Consider the following 21595-nt stretch of genomic DNA (forward strand, 5'->3'; position numbering starts at 1 on the left):
GAGTATCTTTGCGGGCAGCCGCGTCTGTAGAGTCGAGCGCGGGACACGAAACTGTTATGTTGTGTAGTGTGTCGCTCTGCATGTGAGAGGTATTGTTAGTATGGAGCTTGAAGTGTTGCTGCAAGTGCTATTACAGTAACGTGATGAAATATAGAAGTGCTTCATGGCAAGTGCGTCAAGACGTAATTAAAAATGAGCAATGCCGCCGATAACGTATATGTGTGTCCTCTCGTTGCGTGTCGTACCGTACAGTATCAATCATCCGCGCCGTGTTCGGTCTCTCAGAATGAGCTAATGTGAATCAGCAAAAATTAGTTACCACAAAAGAGTGCAAACAAGTGCCAGTGTCTTGTAGCGAGCTGAAGGACGTGCGTTCGATCATCGCGTTTCCGCATTATCAACAATAAACAGCGCCGCGACGGTTACGCGCACGCTCGTACAACTGATAACTGTGAACTGTAAATTTAACTTTGTGAGCAGTATTAAAATTTATTACTAGTTTCAAGGAGGACTGGTACCAAAAGAAATCTGTGTATGCGTGACGAGCGTAAGAACTTTCGTGCGATCATTCGGGTTCCGCATCATCAACAATCACCCGCGTCGTGCCGGTTATGCGTACGCTCGTCTGAGTGATATTGTGGACTGGTAATCATCCACTCATTAGGATAAACACTTATGGATTAGAGTGTAAACAGTGCTACCTGTGATTTCTTATCGTCTCAGAATACAGATGTTCATAGCAGACGTAGGACTGTGTTGTTTTAACGTTGAGTGGCTCCCCTAAACCCGCCTGTATATTTCGATAGATAATTTTAGGCAAGCCAGCAGCAGTGTGGAGCAGAACAGTACGACCGCCGCGGGGATTATCAGGTACGTGGTGTGGACAGGGCGCACGGTCGAAACGACAACCTGTGTAAGGGTCCCCCATCCCCATTTAGACTCACCGGCGTGTTACAGGTTGGTTGGTTAATCCGGGGGAGGTGAATAAATAGCGAGGTCATTGGTCCCATCGGGTTAAGGAAGTCAGCCGTGCCCTTTCAAAAAAAACCGTCCTGGCATTTGCCTGAAGCGGTTTACAGAAATCACGAGAAACCTAATTATGGACGTCCGGGCACAGCCAGTGTTGCTAACCACTGCACCACCTCCCTTGGTAAACTATAGGCGCTGAAGCGGGAAAGTTCCCCTATGTTCCATGACGAATTCCGCACTTTTAAAACTGCCCTTGAACGAAAGTGTTTGTATTACTTATTGAATGCCCCTCGTATGTTAAGAGTGTTTAGTTGTGTCTGACAGACATGTTTGTAGTAATTACACTTAGTGCATTTAGTGAAGTAGATAGTAAGACTTCGTATATCATGCAGCTCATTGTCTTCAGCTCTTCTCTGTTTACCTTGGAAATCAAGAGCTATATTTGTATAAATAATTCCAAATGTATTCCCGTCCATCTCAACAGTGGACAGCGATGAAGATAAATATATTTAAGCATTAAATAAAGTGTGGTGTTATTTGAGTGTATTAATGCAATAGTTTTTTCTCTTTATCCACCTGTATCTACAGAAGAAGGATGCAATGGAATGATCACATGGTTACTGAATGATTGTTGGAAGCAGTAACATTTGCTTAGTATCTAGGAGTATGCCTACAGAACGTTTGAAAATGAAATGAACACGTAAACTAATCGTAGGAAAGGCAAACGCCAGACTGAGATTCACGTTGTGGTTTACTGTTAAAATTCCCGGAGTGCACGTTACTGGAAGGATCAGTCAATATATTGATTCCTCCGTCAAATATGTTACAAATAGACAGTTAAGGTAAAATCAGGCTTAGAAACAGATCTTAACATCATGCGCCTTTTGCGGCTGCGTAAGGATGGTGTGTTAGTGACAGTACCACGCAAAGTGCGCTCCGTCGCACGTTGTAAAGTACCTTACGAAATGTAGATGTAGATGTGCAGCTCACGCTTCGCCAAGTGACTTTTAGAAAATTTTAAGAATACTATAGACATGTTAAATATTTAATTAACAAGTTATTTACGCATCATCCATTGCTCCCGATTATAGCGTCTGTCTAATGTGTATTGTAAAAAATCTTACATTCCTGTGTCACACAGACTGTAGCCATTTTATTCCACTTCTCAATCACGCAATTAGATTGACCCTGCCGTACAAACTACAGGAATACTACTGCCATAAAAACCTGGAACTGCTCCAAATGTATCTGAATCGAGCTTGCAAAATTCAAAGTATCCGCTTATAAATGGAGGATTGTAGAGAGACCAGAATGTGATTGTTGCACAAGGGAGCAAACAGCGAACCATATAATTAGTGGATGCGTGATAAGAAGATTTAAAGAGACCCAAAGCAATTACATGAAGGCTTCTCGGAAGACTGTGCCTTGGTTTAGTTCCTGCTACATGGTTCTGATGTAACTGCGATAGTGCCGTTTCTGATTAACGTCAATTTACTTCACATGCTAGTTTGTTAATATCAGTATTATTTTCATACGTTATGCTGATGAATGTGCAATCACTGCTCAGGCCGACTGTTCTGAAAAACCGAGAGAGGTGGCGCATTGGTTACTACACTGGCCTTGCATTCTGGATGGTTCCCTTGAAAGGGCACGGGACGGTAAATCCAATATTCCCTACCTTTTCTTCCTGTTTGGAAAAGGTAGCACAAACCCTGCCTATGGCCCTGGAAGAATTTATCACCTGCTATCATGAAAATCACCGGAAGGTCAATCCTGAAACAACTCAGATCGGTGTATTCCACCTCATGGAAGAAATTGCTCTAGAACACTGTTCTACTCCGAAATATCTTGGAATGACTCTGGACCGCACGCTTACATATAACGATCATTGCCTACACACGAAACAGAGAGTGTCTGCCAGAAACAACACAGTGCGGAAACTGACAGGAACCACATGGGGAGCTGAACCGCGCACCGTGAGAACTAGTGCGCTAGCGCTGTGTTATTCCAGTTCTGAAAATGGATGTTCAACATGGTACAGGTCCAGCTATGCCAGAAACATAGAAGTGACGCTGAATGAGACGCATTGTCACAGATTGTTGAAGGCTTACAACCTTACACCAACTCCACTATTTGCTGGCATAGCCCCTTCTCAAATTAGATGAGAGGTAGTTCCTAGATGCAAGAAAAGGAAAGCTATGACTACGGAAGCCCACCCTTTATATGCCCATCATCCAGCCAATCCTCGTTTGAAATCACAAAAGAGCTTTCTGGCGACTACTGATCTCTTACAGGAACACCACTGCAGGCAAAGATCTCCAAGCGACGGGAGAAATGTCAACATTTGGAGAAACTGATCGTTCCAAAGGAAGAGCTCCTTTCTGATCAATCAGTGAAGTACACAATATGGAACGCTCTCAACAGACTTCCTTCTGGTACAACGAGATAACAGACCAACCTCTAAAAATGGAGCTTTCCTGTGGATTCAGTTTTTTGAAGTGTGGTGGCGCACAGACTAACAGCCATCTACTACAGTGTTGTTCACTGCAGTCACAAGCATCATATGATGAGGGAGACACTGAAAGCACTCGATGTGGTCAATTTCTGATCAACCAATGTGTAAGCCGCTGTCAGTGATCGATTTCCTTTTGTTGGTTACATGCTTTGCGCTTCTGACGCGACACTAAATTAAACGTGTATCTTTTTTCCCGTTGTCCACGTGTCACTTTATACAGCAATTTTTCCACACGCTAGATAAAGAAATAACCACCACGCATCTGCCACGCTGCTGCACAGGTCATTAGATCCAGTAAATATTGTTTCTATGCCCGCTCGAAGAGGTGCAATGATTACTACTAGTATACTCCCCTCCTGTTCTGGACGAGCAGCGTGATTTAATTTTTCCTTCTTATTGCTAAATTATCTCTCAGAAAACTTGAGTGGAAGTATTACGTTTGTCGTTAATGATTTTTCCTACAGTTTTATGGGGTACTGACGACCAAGTAAAGCGGTTGTCGACGTAAACTAGCGAAAGATGTGTAAAATTTTCTGTAAAGTACTTATAAGCTACGGGGAAAGACGGGTAATTTTCAATAGGTACAAGGACAAAGGAAGAATAGTAAGACTGAAAGACCAAGGATGAAGTGCGCGGATTAAAAAGAGCAGAAGTCTGGGATATAGTCTTCCTCCCCTGCTGTTCAATCTGTACATCGAAGAAGTATTAATCGAAATCAACGAAAGGTTCAGGGATAGGCTCAAAATTCAGAATGAAAGAATTTCAATAAGTTTTGCTGATGATAGCGCTACCTTAATGAAAGTGAAAAAGAGTTATGGAGTTTTATTGAATGAAATGAACATTCTAATGAATGTAGAATATGGACTGTGAATAAACCAAAGAAAGACGAAAGTAATGAGGAGTAGCATAAATGTTATTAATTATAAACTTCACATCAAATTGGGGACTATGCTCTAATCAAAGTAAACAGCTTCTGCTACAGGTCATGGTATTAGGAGTCTTGTTCTCCGCTACCATCTTAATCATGTTCCTCACTTGTACAGCCTGCGTCTATCAGTGACAGAGAACCAGCTGCCCATCCGCACTTTCACACCATTTGATACAGACCGAGTTGCAACACCTAAGATTTGGGCAATTGTGATGGAACGAAAAAAGAAGAAAAGACCCTGTGGAAATTGTAAATAAAAATGCAAGAGAATGTAAATACTACTAAGTTATTTTAAGCGATTCACATTTGTAGCTGTAGCCCGGGATTTGGTTGACCAAATCTTTCTGTTGCAGCAACAGCCTCAGTCGAAACTTTGAAACCTTCTGAGGGGCGGGCAGGTTTGTTGCCTACCAAATCCTGCTTCTGCTGGCAATGCATGCGAGATGTATCCCATATTTCAGGGTATTTTTCACCCTTTCAATGAACAATTCCGCATCCAAAATGGCTGCATCCATGTCAGGCTGACGGCAGCCGCCCTATTCACCTACATAACGACTGCTGCTTCGCGGCGAATGGCGAGAACGCTGCGGTTCAGCAGTGACTGGCGAGCGTAGTTCTCTCGCCGCGTCTTCACTACGAGTTCGCAGCGTCGCCGTCTCGGTGAGCGCGGCTCCACTGTTTCACATACGCTGCTGATGCCAGCGAGGAAACGACGCTGCGACCTCGAGACAGTACACGTGCATCGAGTCTACACCGATGTGGCAACCGCTCCCTGAAAGACTACGCACACCTCTAAGGCGCCAACACTAATCTCTGTATGGACATCTTCAGGAATAAAAAATGTTATTGTTAATTGACCTGATTTCCCGTTCCCCGTGATACTGGTAAAACAAAGTCCACCGTCGTGCAAATGCCATCCTGGAACAGAAGCGACCATTTTGCATTTCATGATATCCGCATCCCCAACACAGTTAGAGAAGTAAAACACGCACGACGAATAAGGCAAGGAAATATATAGTTAGTTACAGGTTTCATAGATATCTTGAACGATTATTTTATGTAAATGCCGTGGAAAGACTCAGTTTACGAAATATGTGTACATGATTAGTGTTAAAATTAAAGAACACGTTAGTTTATAGTCCTACTCATGCAGCAACAGTTAAAAACTTTTCTTTTCAGGATAACAGTTATTAAAAAGAAATTCGTCCATGGAATACAATGATTTGTCTAGGAAAATTATTTTAGGTAAGATTTAAGATATGCTTTGCTACCTGTAATTGAGCAAACGTTTAAAAACTTTTGTTGCTGCATATTGAACTAGTTTCTGAGCCACTGGCTGCTTTAATAATGTGTAATAGAGGTAATGTTCTTTTCTCTAGAGCTGTAGGTGTGGTCTTCTCAAATTGAGATTGATGTGTTATTTACAATTTACAAAGAATTATGTTACCGAATATATTTATTGTGACTCTGCAAATAAAATGCCGAACTCCTCAACGAGAAACCTGTGGCTGAATATCATCTATTACTCATACTGCTCGCTTTTGCGTACTCAGTACTTTATTTCTAAGTTAAGAGATAACTCTTACAATTATTCCATAAGACATTATTGAGTGGAAATATGCAAAATATCTCAGAAGGTTGATTTGCTTCTTTCCAAGGAAAGCAATTATATCATGTGCAAAAGAAGCTGAACGTAATTGTTTGAGAAGCTCTGTAATATGCTTCCTCCATTTCAAATTTTCATCAGCATGTACACCAAAAAGTTGGAGTGTTCTACCCTATTTACGGACTCCTTTTTATGTGTTATTTCAGTTGTTAGTATTACTCTATTAATCGAGTAGAACTGAATATCACGTGTTTTCTGCAAATTTACAGAGAGTCATTTTCAAATAATCACTTAATAATGCTTTGAAAAGCATAATTAAGAATCTCTTGTCTGACTTCCTTTCTAAAGGGACTTACTATAACATTAGTACAGTCTGAAATAAACCAATCGTGCTTGTTGAATGTTAAATCGAACGTCTTTCGCATTACGTATAAGCAACACAAGTGGACCCAGAATTTAATCATGTGGGACTTCCTTAGTGAAGAAGCAGATTAGCACAGACAAAGAGGATATCCCTCACTAAAAGATCTACGAATAGTACCAAATATCGGACTTAAACTGAAGAAGAATTTCTGGCAATGTTTCTTCGAAGTACTGCATTGTCTGGAAGTGAATCATCGATTGCAAAAAAACTGGAAAAGAAGAGAATCGAAGCGTTTGAGATGTGGGGCTATAGAAGGATGCCGAAAATTAGGTGGTCTGATAAGATACAAAATACGGGATTTTCCACAGAACAGATAAGGAACAGAACATAGAAGAATGCACAAGATTATTTTACATGTATTAAAATATAAACATCTGCATCTACATCTGTATCTACACTCCGCAAGCCACCTTACAGCGTGTGACGAAAAGTAATTTGTGTACCAGTGCTCACTCCTCACTCCCCCCACCCCGTTTCCGCCGTTTGCTGTTTTTTGTCTGGGTTGAAATCTCCCTAATTTTATTTTCATGGCCGTTTCGCGAGATACACGTCGGAGGAAGCAATATATTGTTAGACTCTCCTAGGAACTTACGCTCTCAGTACATTAGCAATAGGGTACACCGTCTTGCAGAACGCTTCTCATGCAGCGTCCGCCACTGCAGTTCGCTGAGCACCACCGTGACGCCTTCGCACTTACTTAATGAACATGTAGCGAAACGTGCTGCTCTTCTTTATATATTTTGTGCTTCATCTATCACTGTTATCTGTAGGTATTGGTCGAAAGAGCGTTTCGCAAGTCACTTCCTTTGGCATGGACTGCATTTCCTGAGGAATCTTCCAGCGAATCTTAGTCTGGCATCTTCATTACCTGCATTAATTTTATGTGGCCGTTCCACTTCAGATCGCTCCGAACGCTTGCACTGAGATATGTTAGGGAAGTAAGAGATTCCTACGATTGTTTTACAATCGTGTGATCATACAATAATGGGTGTATCTGTGTAAGTATTTGAAATACGTTACATTTATCTATGTTGAGGATCAGTTACCACTCATTGCACCAATCGTGTTGATCCTCTGCAAGTCTTCCTGCGTTTGGCTGCAGTACTGTAGCTTTGTGATTCTTCCGTATGCAAGTCGTTATCTACTAAGTCGTTTGTGTATATCGTCAAAAGCGATGGTAATGTAACGCTGCCGTGGCGCACACCCGAAGTTACTTTTACGTCGGAAACTTCTCTCTGTTCAAAATGTCATGCTCTGTTCCGTTTGCTGGGAACACTTCAGTACATTTATTCTGTTGGTTTAATATTCATTTAACTCATATTTTGTTCACTAGGCGGCAGTGCGGAACTGTAACGAACTCCTTCCATAAGTCAACGAATACGGTATCTACATGTGCGCATATATCTACTGCTTTCTGTGTCTCGTGGACAAACAGAGTGAACAAAGTTATACACGATCGTTGATTCCTTCAGAGAAGGTTTTCGCTCTCCAGAAATGTAATAGGTGAGCGTAAAAACGTTCCAAAATTTTACAATAGACCGACGATAAAGATGTTGTCTGTCCTCCAAGCCTTCTTTCCAACCATTAGGAAGCATGATTTACCAATAAGCACATATACAGTTGGCGGTGGTGTCGCTTACCCATGGGCAGTCTAATTGGCGGAGCTGGTACTTGTACTCCGGTGAGTCATGTGAAAAGGTTTCTGACTTTATTATGGCAACATGACGGGACTCTCCAGATCTTGAGGGCGGATTGATAGATGAAGCTGGATGTATGGGTCGTTCCATTTCGGAAAGCTTAGGGAATTCAGTATTCCGAAATCCACACTGTCAAGTGTGTGCCGAGAATACCAAATTTCAGACATTACCTCTCACTATGGACAACGCAGTGGCCGACGGCCATTACTTAACAACCGAGAGCAGTGCTATCTGTGTAGAGTTGTCAATGCAAAGAGACAAGCAACACTGCGCGAAATAACCATAGAAATCAATGTGGGACGTACCACTAACGTATCTGGTAGGATAGTGTGGCGAACTTTGGCGTTAATGAGCTATCGTAGCAGACGACCATCGCGAGTGTCTCTGTAAACAGCACAATATCGATTGCGGCACCTCTCCTAGGCTCGTCGCCATATCGACTGGACCCAAGACGACTTGAAAACCGTGACCTGGTCAGATTTCAATTGCTAAGAGATGCTGGTAGGGTTACATTGTGGCGCAGATCCCACGAAACTATGGATCAAGGTAGTCTACAAAGCACTTCTAGTGTTGGTTCCATAATAGTGTGGTCTGTCTTTAATTGAATTGACTGGGTCCTCGCGTCCAACTGAATCGATCATTGACAGGAAATGGTTATGTTCGGCTACCTGGCCACCAACTGCAGCCATTCAAGGACTTATGTTTCCAAACAATGATGGAATTTTAATCGATAGCAATGCGTCATGCCGTCATCATCATCAGTTTTCTGCTATATTAACAGGTCCCTTGCCTCTTCATTTTCTGCGATCCATTGCTTCCTTCTTAAGGCTGCTGTATGTTAAACCATCCATCAGGTCATTATCTGAAATCTCTTCCTTCCTCGCTTCCTTTTCCCTTCTACATAAACTTCTAAAACTGTTTTTATCAGTCCGTCATTCTTTCTTAATATATACCCAATACAATTTCTTTTCCTTCTTTTTATTACTTCTAGTAACTGTCTCTTCTCTCCCACTCTTCTCAGTACGTCTTCATTTTTTACTCTATCCATCCAACTTATTTTCTCCATCGTCCGCCATGTCCACATCTCAGAAGCCTCCAGCCTCTCTCTGTCTTTCTTCTTCAAAGTACATGTTTCAGCGCCATGTAGAAGAACACTCCACACAAGACATTTATGAGTCTCTTTCTGAGTTCTTTGTCCAGACCGGCGCAGAAAATTCTCCTTTTCTTATAAAATGCCTCTTTTGCCGTTGCTACCATCGTTTTAATTTCTGTGGTGCACTTCCACTCGGTGTCTATTCTGTTTCCAAGATAGTTAAAATTTTGCACTTGTTCTAGTATTTCTCAATTCAGCGTAATTTTTATTTCTTTATTTCCTCCTAGTACCAATACTTTTGTTTTCTTTGTGTTAATTTTCATTCCATATTTTTTTTCCATTAGCTCTGGTGGTGTCAACCAAATTCTATAATTCTTTTTCCCCTCTGGCTAGATGGACCATGTCATCAGCAAACCTCAAACACTCTACTCTTCTTCCTCCAATTTCTACTCCTTTGTCATCTCCTGAGCATTGGTCAACCATATTTTCCAAGAGTAGGTGATAGACAGCATCCCTGTCTTACTCCTTTTCCTAGCCCGATCCAGTTTGTACTTTCTCATGTCACCGGGCCAAAATTGTTCGTGATTGCTCTGAAGAACATTCTGGACGAGAGAATGATCTGGCCACCCAGATCTACATCTACATCTACATGGATACACCGCAAATCTCACTTAAGTGCCTGGCAGAGGATTCATGGAACCACCTTCAAATAGTTTTCTATCACTCCGCTCTCGAAAGGCGCGAGGAAAAAATGAACACAAATATCTTTCCGTGCAAGCTCTGATTTCCCTTATTTTATGGTGATAATCGTTTCTCCCTATGTAGGTCGGCGTTAACAAAATATTTTCGGATTCGGAGGAGAAGTTTGGTGAGAAGATCCTGCTGCAATGAAAAAACGATTTTGTTTTAATGATTTCCTCTGGACTCGTATGCGGGAGGACATCAGTTCAAATCCGCGTCTGGTCATCCAGATTTAGATTTCCCATGATTTCCCTGTAGCTCTTCAGGTAAATGCCGGAATGGTTCCTTTGAAACGGCACAGCCGATATCCTTTGCCATCGTTCCCTAATCCGAGCATGTACTCCATCTCTAAAGTCCTCGTTGTCGATGGGACGTTAAACACTAATCTCTTCCTGCTTCTGTTTAATGATTTCAACCCCAAATCCTGTACCTTGTCCGTGACACTCTCTCAACTATTTCTCGACAATACAAAACGTGCTGCCCTTGTCTAATTTTTCATGATATACTCCGTTAATCCTATCTGATGCGGATCCCATGGCATCATAGCAGTACTCCAGTAGTGGACGAACAAGCGTAGTTCAGGCAGTCTCTTTAACAGATCTCTTTCATCGTCTAAGGGTATTGCAAATAAAACGCAGTGTTTGGTTCGTGTTCCCCACAACGTTTCGTTGTGTCCTTTCGAATTAAAGTTGTTTGAGTTGTAATTCCTAGGTATTTAGTTGAATTTACGGCCTTTGGATTTGATATATTTATCGTGTAACTGAAGTTTAAGCACTCATGTGGATGACCTCAGACTTTTCATTACTAAGGCCTGTTACCAATTTTCGCACCATACTGATATCTTATCTTAATTGTTTTGCAATTGGTTTTGTTCTTCAGACTTTTCATTACTAAGGTCTGTTACCAATTTTCACACCATACTGATTTCTTATCTTAATCGTTTTGCAAATGGTTTCGTTCTTCTTCTGACTTTATTAAACGATAAATAACCTAACACGACTGCTCAGATTTTTTCCTAAATCGTTCATAAAATAAAATAACAGTAGAAATCCTATAACACTGAGCTGTGGTAAAAATTGCTGTTTTGAAGAGCGCGCCACAGCGCGTAGGTGAAGCAGTAGCCCTCCGTTTCTGGCGATGACGCCGCTGTGGCAATCGCAGCATTGGTGTCTCCCTATGGTGGGAAAGGGGAAAGGTTGCCTGTTCACGCGCATTTAAGGGGGCGCTATGAGCTCGTCAGCGGTACACCCTTCACCGCGCCGATAACCCGTGCCCTCTGGCGCGTGACGGAGTTGCTATAGGCCACCTCAAGCACCTCCCCGTCCGGCCCCAACCTCTCCTTAACAATCCTGCCGAGCATCTCACCCTCAGCCTCTTCTTCCCCACCCTTACCATCACCTGTGCCACCATCTATGTCCGTCCTCGCAATCCCATCCCATACGATTTCCTGGCCCACATTGACCCCACCTTCTCCACCTACATGATTGTGGCCGACCTCAATATCCACAGCAGTGATCCTGCCGATCTCCAGCGGTGGCATCATTTTCTCACCATCCTCCAGGGAGACCTGGTTCCCCTGACTCAGCACACCCGACCCAAATCCAACACCACTCCCGATGTGGCCCTTGCCTCTCCCAACCTCCTTGGGCACATCACCGCAGATGTCCTTGACCTCATTGGCAGTGACCATGCTCCTGTTCTCCTCACTATCTCTAATGATCGCCATCCCCGCAACGCTCCTCGCCCTGACGTCCCTCCTAAACTTGTTCATGATTACTCCTGTGCCAACTGGGATGCCTACCGGGACTCCATTCACACCCAGGTTGCCGGCCACGACCTTACCCTCAAATCTCCTGATGACATCTCTCGCACTGCTGCCTTCCTGCAGCAGACCTTGTCTGACGCCGTCGCCACCCATATCCCCACCAAAGCCATCCACCCTCACCGCCCTGCCCTGCCTCCACAGGCCGTCCTCCTCCTTCGAGAGTCCCGCCGCCTCTACCGCTCTTTTCTCCGCACTCGTGACCGGGATAAACTTACCTGCCACCAGCAATTACAATGACACATCCGCAACCTGCATACAGCGAATAAACGCCATGCCTGGCGTCAGACATGTACACAACTCAACACCACACTCCCCATAAACTCTTCCAAGTATTGGTCTGTTTTCCACCACCTTACTGAGAACCGCCCCACCCACCAGTACCCTCTCCTCCTTAATGACCGTCCCTTTCCTGACAACCTCAGTAAGGCCAACTACTTTGCCTCTCACCTCTCCGATGTTTTTTCCATTCCAGATGATCCCCACTTTGATTATTCCCTCTTCCCTGACGTCATGGACTGTACGAATACCTCTGTTCCTCCCCTTGCTCCTAGCTTCCAGTACTTGGGCTACACACCACCATCTGAACTTAACACTCCCATCACTACACAGGACATTAGCCTCACACTCCGCACTAAATGCAACACTGCGCCCGGCCACGACTGCATTACCTACCGCCACCTCAAACACTGCCCTCCCTCCTTCCTTTCAATCCTTGCCACCCTCTACAATGTCATCCTTGCCACTGGCTTCTATCCCGACCTGTGGACAACCTCCCATATCCTGATGTTCTCCAAACCCAACAACCCTCCATCAGATGCCTCTTCCTATCATCCTATGTGTCTCACATCGGTGTTCAGCGAGCTCTTGGAATCCATCTTTTCCTGGCGCATCGACCTTCCTTCTCTGCTGATGACCAACTCCTCTGCCTCACTCATCTCCTCTCCCGCCAGCTTAACTCCCGTCGCTCCACCATTTTTGTCTTCCTTGACCTTGAAAAGGCGTACGACCATGTCTGGCATCCCGGTCTCCTGTTTAAACTCCAAACCTACGCCCTTCCTATCAACTACATCCATCTGATGGCCTCCTTCCTCTCTCCCCGCCCCTCCTATGTTACCATCCATAATACCATTTCCCACACCTTCTACCGCTCTGCAGGTATGCTCCAGGGCTCTGTCCTCTCCCCTCTCCTATACCTCCTGTACATGGCTGATATGCCCCAACCCCCCCCCCCCCCCCTCCAGTACACCTCTTGCAATATGCTGATGACACCGCATTCCTCGCCCTCGCTCCTACCCTACAACGGTCCCAACGCCTTCTCCAGAATCACCTTGACCTTTTTGCTGCATGGTGTAACCAGTGGCTCCTGAAAATCAATCCTTCCAAGACCCAGGAAATCATCGTAGCTCCATCCGGCTCCTGGATTTCTCCCTTACTGTCTGCGCCCGTCCTGTCCGCCTCACCACCACCCTCACCTACCTTGGCCTCATCATTGACCGTCACCTCACCTGGATCCCTCATCTCCGCTCCATCCAATCCAAAGCCAACAACTGCCTCCGACTCCTCAAACTCCTCTCTGGCTGGACATGGGGGTTGCACCCTTCTACCATCCTCCACACCTACAAATCCTTAATCTGTCCCATCCTCAGTTATGCCAGTCCTGCCTGGATATCTGCCCCCCCCCCCCAAATTGTTTAAGTCCCTCTAGATCCTTGAGCATCATACACTCAGCCTCGCCTTCCGTATACACCTCCCGTCCCCCATGCGGATCCTCTATGATCTCATTCCTTTCCCCCATCTGCTCCTATTCCTCTGCACCTCCCACCGCCTTGAACCCCCTCACTCCCTGGTTGCTCCTCTCCTCTCCCATCCCCGCCTCCTGCCACGTCTTCACTGCTGTATCACCCCTACCCTCCATCTCTACACCCTACATCTCCTTTCCCAAGGTGGCTTCCATGAACTCCCCCTCCCAGATGATGTCCTCTCTCCCTCCATTTATCCCTCCCATCAACCCTGATCCTCACCTGACTCCTTTCCTCCATCCTTTCCCTGGGCTCCCTCTTCCTCCCCCCTTCCATCCTGTGCTTTCTCCCCACCTAACCTCTCCCTATCTCCTTTCTCCCCCCTCCCCGAGTCCTTTTGTATTCCCCTCCTCTGCCTTCCCCACTCCCTGGCACGTCTGCTCAGCACCCCTCACCCCTCTTATGGATCCTCATCTTCCATTGGCTCCTTTCCCCCCCTCCCCCCTTCACTTTTCCTCTCCTTCCCCCTTTTTTCCCTGTCTTCTGTCCAGTTTCCCCCCACCTGCTCTCGGCTGTGATATGTCATATTTGTGCCAACTTTTTAGTGCAGTGTTTAAGTGAGTATTCAGTGTTGTGCGTCTTTCCACAGTGTTGCGAACAGAAATCATGCTGTCGCTGGGTGTGCATTTTATATCTCTTTCGAACAGAAAGCAGACTGTCGCCGTGTTTTTTAACAGTATGTCTATTATTTTTCTGCTTCCTGTGCATTTTATTAGCATCGTCAACCCTTTGTTTTATGTTTTAAGTTCCAGAATTTTCTGCCATTTTACCTTTAAGTCACCGATTTTGTCGCCAACTGTTACTTTTTACTATCTTCATCTTTTTAAAACAAATTCTGTAGGCTGAAGAGCGGCGTAATAAGCTGCTGCCAGCCCGCCCCCCGTCAGGGAGAATCGAAACTCAATAAGGAAAGAAAAAAAAAAACTCGCTGTTGGTCGGTCGCGCACTGAGACACAAGATGACTTGTCCGTCTTGAGCGTCGGCTCATATGAGGTCGCCACGTGAGTCCAGTGGGCGGCGGTGTATGGCGAGGGGTAGTGACTTCGCGGTCGACACGAGAGCAACAGGAGTCAACCCACGACATCTGTCTGGTCGGGGCGAGCTGCGACGCCATGAGACGGGAGATCGGCGCGCCTTCATGCGTCCGTTTAAGCGGCTGGCAGCGGACGGTTCGGGAGAGCGATTTGGGGGTGCTGCGCCAGGTCTTCTCGAGAAATCGCAGTTTCTTAGAAGTTAAGTGATTGGTGATATGTTGTTTGATTTACTCTTGTTAAATTCTACTTGTTTTCTTAGTGAGGTCACCAGCCGTTTTGCTCTGGGGTCGTCCCACCATTCTTCTCCGTTTGCCCACCCGCGGGAAGGTGGTTGTTTATAAATTGAGTGGTCCGTTTTTCCCTTGTGGAGTAGGAGCAGGTTAGAGCAACCTGTTGTTGGGGTTGTTCTGTAAGCTCCCTATCAATCAACCGTACGTTAGTAGCTGCCTCTGTCATGTTTGTCGGATTTGGTGTGTTAACGAATTTATTGCTTGGAGTGTAGCGGCCTAATACCTGAAATATGTTTTGATCTTTGGAAACTTTGATATTATTGCCTATGATCTAGAGAGGCGGTATCTCTGTACTGTAGAGCATCTTAACTATTGATTGGCCAGCCTTGTAGAATTTTATATAAGATTGCATTTCATGGGCTTTTATTTAAATGATCATTTTAGTACGTAAAGTTGCCACCCTTTCACTGTAAAACTTTTCTTAGGACTTAAAATCAAGTTGCTCCTACGGCGGCAAGGTTAATATTTTAATTGTTAGTATTTTGTACCATTTCCATCCCTCCTACTGGAGCTGCATGGTTTGTATGCTTGTGTAAATTGTTAAAACTCTTAGTTTAAAGTTATCTGGTGTGTTGCAGATTTGAAGCAGTGTAGTCTTTCAGAGGCTGCTGTGCGCAGTCTTAATTACGGCCGTGTCAAAAGAATGATGTTTTCTAAATCCCTTTTGACTATCTGTCAATAAACCGTTCTCTTCGAGATAATTGATAATGTGGAACACAATATATATTCCAAAATCCTGCTCCAAATCAACGTTGGTGATAAGTGCATGTAATTTAGTGGATTATTTCTATGGCCTTTCTTGAATACTGACATGATCTGTGCAATTTTCCCGGCCTTGGGTACGGATCTTTCGTCGAGCGAGCGGTCGTATGTTATTGTTAAGTATGGAGCTATTGAATCAGCATACTCTGAAACCAGTCTGAATGGTATACAATCCGGACCGCAATACTTGCTTTTATTAAGTGATTTAAGATGTTTCACTACTCTGGAGATTTCTGTTACTCATATTGGGACCTGTTTTATTGATTTAACAGAAAACCAAAACTTCTTTGCATTTTACGTCAACTCGTAAAACAGAACTTTATTTTCGAATTCGCTGAACGCTTCACTCATGGCCCTCCTTACGCTAAATTTGGCTTCGTTTAATTTTTGTACGTCGGTGAGGCTTTTTTTTTTTCAGAGCAGCTATATAACATAGTTGTCGAACTGTATCAGGGAAAACTTCAAAGCCGACCGGTGTGGCCGCGCGGTTCTAGGCGCTTCAGTCCGGCCCCGAGCGACCGCTACGGTCGCAGGTTCGAATCCTGCCTCGGGCATGGATCTGTGTGATGTCCTTAGGTTAGTTAGGTATACGTAGTTCTAAGTTCTAGGGGACTGATGACCTCAGATGTTAAGTCCCATAGTGCTCAGACACATTTGAACCATTTGAAAACTTCAAATGTATAGAGAGGGCTAGAGAGAGCAAAAAAAACTGTAGGGGAAGACGGAGATTCGTACATATCCAAGAAATGAGGATTTTGGGTGCAAGAGATGCTCTGAGATGGCTGGTTGATTGAGGGAAGGGGACCAGACAGCGAGGTCATCGGTCCCATCGGATTAGCGAAAGATCGAGGAGGAAGTCGGCCGTGCCCTTTCAAACCAACCATCCCAGAATTTATCTAAAGCGATTTGGGGAAATCACGGAAAGCCTTAATAAGGATGGTCGGACGCGGGTTGGAACCGCCGTCTTCCCGAATGCGAGTCCAGTGTGCTAACCGTAGCGCCACCTCTCTCGCTGCTACTCTGAGATGAAACAGAATAAATCTACATCAAAATATAGCCCGTCCGGCTGGCCGTGCGGTCTAACGCACGGCTTTCCGGGCGGGAAGAAGTGCCTGGTCCCCGGCCCGAATTCGCCCGGGAGATGTGTGTCGAGGTCCGGTGAACCGGCCGGTGTGCGGATGGTTTTAAGGCGGTTTTCCATCTGCCTCTGCGAATGCGGGTGGTTCCCCTTATTCCGCCTCAGTTACACTATGTCGGCGATTGCTGCACAAACAAGTTCTCCACGTACACGTACACCACCATTACTCTACCACGCAAACATAGGGGTTACACTCGTCTGGTGTGAGACGTTCTCTGGGGGATCCACCGGGTGCCGAACCGCTCAATAACCCTGGGTTCGGTGTGGGGCGGCGGAGGGGTGAAGTGGACTGCGGTAGTCGTCCTGGGGTTGTGGATCACTGCGGCTGCGGCGAGGACGGAGCCTCTCCGTCGTTTCTAGGTCCCCGGTTAACATACATACATACATACATACACCTAAATATGCACTCTGAAAACTAGTGTGAAGTGTATGACAAAGCCTGCTTTCCATAGTACCACTTATTAAGATTTCTTCCAGTTCCAATCAGTTATGGTACTTTGGATGACCAATTGCCTAACGTCGCGGTCCGTGATTTAGTTGTCTAACCTAGTGTTCACGATACTTACGGAAGCGATACGTACGGGGTTGTAGTAAATTTCTAGATTCTTCACTTAAAGTTGATTCTTGAGATTTTAAATAGGCTTTCGAGGTATGGTTTATGTCTGTCTTTGAGTGTCTGGTAGTTCTGGTTGAGCCGTGGTGCGCCTTTTGTGGCATGCCAGCTCTTTGGCATGTGACTATCGATTACCCGGCTGTGCTACGAGCTTTGCCCCTGTTGTGATCTGGCGGCTGCTTTGGCGGTCGGAGAGTTGTGGGCCGGACTCGCTACGAGGCGGAAGAACGTGCTCGCGGGGACGAAGGAGGAAAACACGCGGGCTCGGTCACCAGCGGCGCGGCCGGACTACCTCGCAAGACGGGCGCGAGTTTGTGGGGGACCTGCCTGATGTCAACTCCGAACGTTGCTCATGGCATTGCTTCGGTGCCTGTTTTCTCGGAATGACCCATCCCCCGAGACCGTCTCGAACAACGCTTTACATCGAAGGTGTAACTGGTTTTGGTGTCTTCGTTTCGTTGAACGATTTGCGTTCCAGCGAGTGTACTTGTTTGTTCGTTGCCGTAGTCTACGTGTTGCTGCAACAGCAGCCGGCAAGTTGTGTGACCACATGGAGACCTGCAGTCACTACCTCCTTTAAAATATCAGTGTTCCCAAAAGATGTAGTAACTTAAAAGTATTCAGGATAGTAGGTAATAGTCTAGTTGTAATTTTCTGCATGCCAAGCTTACGCAATTGGCAGCTACATCGCAGACCTATGCAACGAAATTGAAGTGCACAAAACCTAGTATCGTAGTGAAGTTGTGTATTTGAATAACGTGATATTATCTTGAAATTATTTCCATTTCATCTTTGTACACATTGTCGGCCTTAATCATATATGGAAATATTGATCAACCATGAGAGTGTAAAGGTCTGATACTATATTTTCAGCATTCATTTGTGTCCAGTTCTTGATTTAAATGTTTTACAGCATTTATATTGCTGAAAAATTTAGCTCACTTTTCTTGAAAGCATTTATTGGTTCTTCATTTGTATTGGGCAGTGATCTTTTAACTTATGTTAATTAATGTTTGCTTGGTGCTTGCCATGTTTTCTGCGGTCTGTTTGTGTTCCAGTTTTCTGCGAGTTGGGATGTATGGGAGCGGCGCCACGTTATGCTCAGAAGCTGTGACGTGTCGTCTAATGGGAGTTGACTCCCGGTTGGGCCGCGGCGTTTAAGTGTTGTTTTGGATGGCTGGTCTGCTGCTTCCGGCATTTTAAGTTAAGTCACGTTTTGCCCATGGCTGCCTGCCGTCACTGCCCGTTTGGTAGTTATTGAACCTATTTTATGTATATGTAAAAGGAGGGGGTTTTCAATGGCTTGGGAATCAATTGTATTAATTAACTTGTTCTGCTTCTTGTGTTATTTGGGTACGTAACGAACTGGTGTGTGTTGTAAATCACTTTCATATTGTAGATTATTGCCTTTAAAAAAAGGAGACTATTTGTGCCACCTTTAAAATCACCTTCAGATTGTAATTTGTCTCTTAATTCTTGAAATATCCGTGGCTCGTCGTTTAAGTAAGTTGTAACTGTGTATTTTGATATTGTCTTAAGAACGGCCAGGTATTGATTGCCTCTAATCTGTTTTATAAAAGCTTGTTTTGAATAAATTGTTAATAATTGATTTGCTAATTGTTGTGTTAAGGAGTGACATAGTAGGGGCCTTGACCTTCCAAACTAAGTGTACCCCTCATCTCGACTTCTTAAGTCACACTGGTTATTCAACAAGTTCTTGATGGTGTTGAATTGATCAAAGAAACCTATAACCATTTGCTCTGGCCTTTGTCATATACACTCAATAGCCACAGTAAGTTCAATTTAGAATGGGTTTTACACACTTGAGCAATATTCTACAACGGGTGTAACGAGTGTTTTGTAAGCAATTTCCTTTTGAATCGATTGAATTTGTTCAGTGGCCTACCAACGAACCGTATTTTGCCATATGACTTTACCTATGGCTAAACCTCGTAAGGTGGTAACGGCCTTGCACCTTACGTGAGTCCATTTAAAGTGGCGCTTTAGGTTTTGTTGGAGTAATGTTCTAAATTACGGTGTAGGAAATCTATGTGGAAACGCATAGGCACGCGAGAATTCCGCGATTTTGTAGTTATAAGATTTTGCGGAAAGGCAGTACGTGAGACAGAGCTCGGTTACCTCCCCGCCTAGCCGCTGAAGGCCGCAGCCTAACAGTATGAATGGTGAACTGGGGGATTTCTGTAATCCGTTTAGAGAGGCCACAGCGTTCGCCAACCTCTGAAGGACGTGTGGCTGCAGGTGTTCAAGTGTTTACCAAAACAGAGCAGTGTATAGCTGGACGGGCTTTCCTGTGTGTGCTCTCGCCTATATCCCACTAATTTTACTCCTTCAAGCAACTTAAGTGGGGCAGGCCAGGAGTTCCGAATAACAAACTTTCAGTGCAAGAATCAGTGTTCGCTACGACAGGGAACCTTGCGGGAAAATCTGGAGTGGTTTCTTGGGAGAAAACTTCCAGTAAACGTGTTATTGCCCAGCCGGCGAGGGCGGAGTTTACTTGTGAAATTTTGTAGAAATAAAAGAATGGTGGAAAAGAGTTCTGTTCCCAGGCAGTACATTGGTCGGCACTGGAAAACTGGGTATTTTGAGAGCTTCTACTGATGTGATTCACTCGCTGAAAGTTGAGGGGAGCAAACGAAAGTGAAGAGCGATATTGCTGGACTCTCGGTAAAGGTCTTCCGTTCTGGGCTCTTGTACTGAGAGGACGTTAGCCAAGTCATCTCCCGTCTTGGTCTTTCATTCTGAGTGGATGTTAGCCGCGCCAGCTCTTTGCTGCCGGGAAGATCGTTGCAAATAGAGAAGTTTATGGACAGCTGTCTGTTGTCCGTGTAGTGTAGGAGTGTGCCTTCCGAGACGCCACACGCCAACCGCACAGCCGCGCCGTCGCCGTCGGAGACCACCACTGCAACAGGAACATTACGGTGAGATCGCTCCCGCTTCGGCCTGTGATAGAAGTAACGTTAAATAGTTGGATCACGCGCAATTGCTGTTTCCACAGAGGTTTCATGGTACTTTGGGGTGTAGTGGTTCTTCGTATTTTACGTTTTGTGTCGAGGTCAGTCGGTCAGCTAAGTTATAAGAGATCGCGTTTTCGACCAATTTCAGCACAGTTCACTGCCAATGCCGGTCAGGAGGATAGTTTGTAAATTGTTCATTGTTTTTTATTCAGCATTGATCTGAAGGTTATAATAAAATTATTGTGATTCAGTAGAGCCTTTACTTTCAGTAGTTGGTCCTGAATTCACCCTTTTGCTTTATTTTATTTTTGTGTATGTGTTTGATGTCATTGAACACCCCAAGTGTTTGTGATCGATCATGTTTGGAAGTAAAAACAGGTGTGATTTATTGTCAACGCTACCACCGCAGATTAATTAGGGGTGACAGGGCCACATTTAAATCTAGCGTTATCCATTTTTGCATACAGTTCCACTACCAATTCCTCTGCAAGTTGTTTGTCGGGGGCGAACACACGCAAAAATCGGACAAGCAATGGGTGGGGTGTTACAACCTGTGTGGTCGTTCAGTTCATTTCCCTAAAAACTGCGACTCATTTGTATTTTAGTGGTGAGACACTACGTTTTTCGTCTTGTAAAGCGCACAATTTTACATTTCTGAACAACTGAAGCAAGTTGTTAATCCATACAGTATTTTGAAATCGTATCAAAAACTGTTCGGATATTTGTGAAGCTTGACTGTACTTCATTATACGTAACTGCTTTTGCGAAAAGTCTAACTTCCTTCTTAAATTGTTTGTCATGTCATTAATACACAACAAGAGTAGAAAGGGTTCTACAAATTTTGCTGGGGCATGAGTGAAGTAATCTCTAGATGTGCTAAAGTCTCTCCATCCAAGATAACCTCAGTCCGGCCACAAATTTGACTTGATACTCAATGTGATTTTACTTACGCTAATAAGAATTGGTATGGTAAGACGAAACTCTTTCGGAAGCCAGGAAATACCATATTACCCGATTGTCGTGATCCACGATTTTCAACATGTGATGAGAGAGAAGCACGAGTTACGTTTCTCATGCGCTTCGAGACACCTTACCAGGCTCAAGTTTAGGATATGATCTATGATTCAGTGTTTTTGTCAAAAATATTGGAGACTATTTTTCAGATCACTTCAGCTAGCCTTCTGTA

The sequence above is a fragment of the Schistocerca piceifrons genome, chromosome 2, assembly GCF_021461385.2.
Source record: "Schistocerca piceifrons isolate TAMUIC-IGC-003096 chromosome 2, iqSchPice1.1, whole genome shotgun sequence".
Taxonomy (NCBI): Eukaryota; Metazoa; Arthropoda; class Insecta; order Orthoptera; family Acrididae; genus Schistocerca; species Schistocerca piceifrons.